We start from the raw sequence: 5348 nt of genomic DNA, 5'->3' as shown, positions 1-5348 counted from the left end.
GGCGGCCAGGGCGGCGGCGCCCGGCGGGGCGCGGGCCCCCTCGGCGCCCCGGGCCGCTCGCTCTGGCTGGCGGGCGGCCGGCGTCCCGGGCGAGCGCGCGCCGCGGCTCCACTCCCGCCGGTGCGCCAGGCGCCTCTGCAGCCCTGACCCAGCGAATCTGCCCGGCCACTCAGCGCCGCCGCCGATCCCGGCCAGCCAATCAGCGCGCGGCGGCGGGCGCGGGCCGGCCGCGGGGCCAGCTGCAGAGGCGGCCGCGGCGGGGCCCAAGCTTGCTGCGGCCGGGAGAAGAGACCCGGGTGGGGTTAGCGGCCCCGGGAAGCCCCGAGCGAGGAGTGCGGCGGGGAGGCTGAGGGAGGGCATCCCTGTTCCGCGCTGGACCTCGGCGGGCGTGGCGCTGCCGGCCGGGGTGGGGCGGCCGGAGCGGGAGGGGCTAGGGCGGCGACCCAGTGAAGCCGAGAGGGTGTCCGGGCTGATGGCATAGTGGTCCGCAGCGGGCAGCGGGATGCTTCCCAAAGGCCGTCCCGAGTACCCGGGGGCTGGGAGCATCGGCGTCCCCCTACAGAGCCTGGGGCAGGGCCTCGGGGACGTCCCAAAGGAGACTCCGGGGCCTGGCGAAGGTCACACAGCTAGGCCTCCAGGTGGACCCTGGCCTTGGAATGCTCTGCCCAAATCCTGGCCTGGAGCTGGGGTGGGGATTGAGGGTTCAGATAATTTGAAGGTGCGTTTCTCAGGGTCTCAGGTTTTCTTTCACTGGACACCCCCTCCCAGAATTCAGCGGTTCTGGGCCTGCACAACCTCAATGTGAAGAAAATGGACTCCTTTTAGTTAGAAGGACCACCAGCTGGTCTTCCCCCATCCCCCCAGCCCGTACAACTGAGTCATCTTTAAACACTGTCCTTGGTCCTAGCCAATCGCAAATTCTGCCAGCAAACAACTATGTTTGAATCCAGACTTTCCTCTCTAAATAACTGAAAGACTGAAGTTAGCCATCTTTGGAGATTGCATTTGCTCTTCTGGCTCATTAAAATATTTGTCTTTTTTTTTTTTTTTTTTGGCTTAGGGGGGCAAGAGGAATTTCAAAGCAGGCCAAACAATAATTTAGAAAAGGGGTAAGATATCTCAGGTAAGGTATAGGCTTCACTATATATATTTTGCAGGTGTGTGCATTTACCCACTTGATGTGCCATTGGAAAAATTCTGTCTAAATGGAATTTCAAAAATTAATTATTTTTCCAGCAATGTTAAGTAAATCTTTTTGTGTTGCAAAATACCCGCCCCCCATGAATGTATTTTCTTAAAGTAACAGTAACCTAGTGCCCTATGACTTAGTAACTTTCAAAATTATCTTCTAACCACAGATCAACTTGGGCACTAGAGGCTCTCTCTTGTACCTTGACCATTTCCTTCATGTCCTATGGTATGTATTTTGTACATCCTGATGCTTTCTACTTGCTTTTGCAGGATCATAATATATAGGACGTCTATAAGATGATCAGAACCATAGCTGTCTGGAACGATAATTTGTATATAAGAGTCACTCAATTTAGAAGTTGCTTACAATCCATTTTCATAGTCATCTTCATAAGTCGAGAATGTTTAATTCATACGCAGATGGATGCCAAGATTCCCAAAACCCAAGCTTGAGGAGAACAGGATCTGGGGATCCAGATGTTGTGATCACTTCTTCACTGTCTTTGCTCACCCTCCCTAGAAAGTTGCTAACACCGCTGTGATCTCCCTTTTTCAGGATGGGTGATAAGTGAGAACCTGGGACAGTGGCATATCCAGTTAGGACATAGCTAAATTTATGTTGGTATGTTTTGTTCTATTATCAAGCACAGAGGTAACTGCCCCAGATTTGGGTTATTTTCTAAGATGTATTACCTTATATAATATTTCTCCATAGATGACTCCCAAATTCAGTCCCCTGACCAGGGATCGAACCCACGCCCCCTGCAGTGGAAGCACAGAGTCTTACCACTGGACTGCCAGGGAAGTCCCCAAATTCAATTTTAACCCTGATGCCTCCTGAGCTTCAACAATATAGAAACATGCTGTCCTGCCATCACCTCAATGTCCCTAGAGCTAAACTCATTCTTTTCCCCTTCATTCCAGATTCAGCTGTCTTAAACAATAAGGAAAATGTATTATGTAACAAGAAATCCAGGTAGGTCAGTTCTAAGGTTTATTCATTTAACAGCTCAGTAAATTTATCAGGGACCCAAATTCTTTCCATCTTTTCACTCTGACTAACCTTAGGCCAGTGCCCCTCATAGTTACAAAATGGCTGCCATAATTTCAGCTGACACGTGCATACACACAATGTCCAACGGAAGTAGAGAAACTGTTTCTTTCCCTGTGTCTCTCTTCATTAGCAAGGAAAACCTGTCTCAGAAGACCGCAAGCAGGCTTCTCACACTCTCCCACATCTAAACCAGTCACCAGCAGAGAGTAAGAAGCCATCATGAGTGGCTTAATGTAATCATGATTTACCCACTGTGGCTGGGAATTGGAATCCCACCAAGCACATGTACAGTTAAGTGAACACCTGGGCAAGATTGGGGTTCTCTTAGGAATAAAGGGAAAATAGATGTTGGGAGAACAAACACTGGTGTTTGATACAGATGGCAATAAGGTAAGGCAATAAGGCTGTGGTAACAAGTGATTCCAAAGTGGCTTACAACAACAAAGTTTTATTTCTTGAAATACTGTACATGCCCATAACAGGTCAGTTTGGCATATTCGAGGTTGTCTTCATGCCAGGACCCAGGCTGATAGCGTAACCTTTTTCTGGAATAATGTTGGTCTCGTGGAAGGGGGAAAATGATCACGGTGAATGACACGCTGGTTCTTAATGCTTCTGCCTGGAACTTTTACATGCTAGAGCTTGCATTTTCTTGGTCAGAACAAGTTCACCTGGCCAAGTCTGACATTAGTAGGGTAGCAAAGTATTATATTTTCCTGGCAAGGGCAACAAAAATTTGTGAAAAACTATAACTGACAATACAGTCTGCCACACTCAAGGATGAGAAATAGCCAAATCCTACTCTGCTAATCGTGTCTCCTTCCTTTAGGGTTCCCAGGGGAACTATATAAAAGAAAGAAATTGGAATAGAAACCAAAGGATCATTTTATTCATAACTGAGCTAGCACCCAATAACCTCTAGAACAGAACTGTGCCAAAAGACTGAATCGTATGGCTTATGTGTAAGGCTGAAGTGAAGCTTCGTAATTCCCTGCTCCGCCTCCACGCTCTAGATTTTGGGACTGTCATGCATAGGCATGCCTGTGGAAAGAGGGGAGAAGATGATCAGATCTGTGAGCAGACCAGCTTTACTCAACCAAGTGAGAGTCAAATGGAAACTGGGCTGGTCCTACCTGGAGCAAGTGCTCCTGACCGTGTGCCCTTTCAACACAAAGTGACCCAACCACCAGTAAAATGTGAACTCGTTAGTGTCCTGGGCTCTGACCAATCAGATTAAAAACTTCTTCCTTCTGAAGGTGGCCAGTCAGAGGCCAGGGCAGAGGAAAAGGGAATTCCTTCCTATGTCCTCACATGCTCAATTTTGTTCTCTCTTAATCCATTAGGAAGAGGGGTAGAAAAGTCTTCTGCCAAACAAATGAACATGCCTTGTCTATTTGCCTCCTCATCTAGACTGTAAGCCTCTCAAGAACAAGGGCCAATGCATCGTGCATCACTGTTTCCACATATGGTAGGTACTCAAGTATCTGTTGATAAAGTTAGGACTGTCGTGTAAAAGACATCACTGCGGACTTCCCTAGTGGCGCAGTGGTTGGGAGTCCACTTGCCAATGCAGGGGACATGGGTTTGTGCCCCGGTCCGGGAGGATCCCACATGCCACGGAGCGGCTGGGCCCGTGGACCATGGCCGCTGGGCCTGCGCGTCCGGAACCTGTGCTCCGCAGCGGGAGAGGCCACAGCAGTGGGAGGCCTGCGTACTGCAAAAAAAAAAAAAGAAAAAAAAAAGACATCACGCAATTTCAGTTGAGAAAACTGTGGTCAGTTACAGATATACTAGGTTTTTGTAACCTGGGATTCTGGGGCCCTATTTCTTATCTTACTTCAAACCTTCTATATATTGGCACAAAAGGGTACTGACATGTGGGTCTGGACAGTGGAAAGAAAGTGAAAGTCTTTGTAAATATTACATGTGACCCCAAGCAGATTGATATGTCAAGTTAGAAGATCAAAATTCAATTGACCTCAATAAATTAGAAAAATGGTCATCAATAACAGGTTAAAGTGCACTAGGATAAATGGAAAGTGGTACATTGAAGGAGCAAAAGAAGCATCACACATGCGTAGGTTAAAGAGAGAAAAACTGGCCATGCAGGAATGTGGCCAAGAAAGACCTGATAGTTGTGGCAAACCAATAACAGAATGAATAGAAAAATGGTGGGCTATATTAACAGAAGTCTACAAGGCCAAATTCATCTTCATATCCCTGGGACCTAGCACGGTGCCCGGCACACTGCATATTGATAAATAGTTATTGAAAAAAATTGTGTGGCTTTGGTCAGATTGTTCATGCTATTCTGTCCCTCCAAAAGCCTTTGCATGATCAATGCCTATCCACTCTTCAAGACCCAGCTCAGATACAATTCTTCCATGTTATCTTTCTTAAAATTTACCTTACCCTCACCTAGAGGAAAGCTCTCCGTTTCTGAATCCTCATAAGCAGTTAATAACTGCTAGCTTACATTAATTATAATTAATATGTATTTAATTATGAAATATAATTAATTTTATTCTAGTCATAGGCTCTCAGTAGTTATTGGGTGAATGGTAACTCTCAGATTATGAAAATCCAATATACATAATTTCAAAATTATAGAATTAATGACTAAAGGAAGCGGTCTCAAATTCTAGAATTTTGCGTTACTGGCACTGACTCTCTCACTTTCCTTGGTCTAGTAATCCAGATGTCTGCTTTTCCCTCATCCTCTTATTCGAGCTCCCACCCCTTATTCCCTCTCACACCAGGGTCTTAAGGAACAAGGCAGAATTTACTGAAGGGGAGACACGATGTACATCTTGTACACTGCAGTAATTCACTTGAAAATACCCTACAACACACCTCTTTTTTTTGTTTTTATAGCAGTACGCGGGCCTCTCACTGTTGTGGCCTCTCCCGTTGCGGAGCACAGGCTCCGGACACGCAGGCTCAGCGGCCATAGCTCATGGGCCCAGCTGCTCCGCGGCATGTAGGATCTTCCCGGACCGGGGCACCCCTGCATTGGCAGGTGGACTCTCAACCACTGCGCCACCAGGGAAGCCCAACTCACCTCTTTTTTCAGAGTACTCTCTGCTTCTGCCAGTATGGATCT

The sequence above is a fragment of the Phocoena phocoena genome, chromosome 1 (genome assembly GCF_963924675.1).
Source record: "Phocoena phocoena chromosome 1, mPhoPho1.1, whole genome shotgun sequence".
NCBI lineage: Eukaryota > Metazoa > Chordata > Mammalia > Artiodactyla > Phocoenidae > Phocoena > Phocoena phocoena.
The sequence above is the reverse complement of the archived record's forward strand: the minus strand, read 5'-3'. Positions refer to the sequence as shown.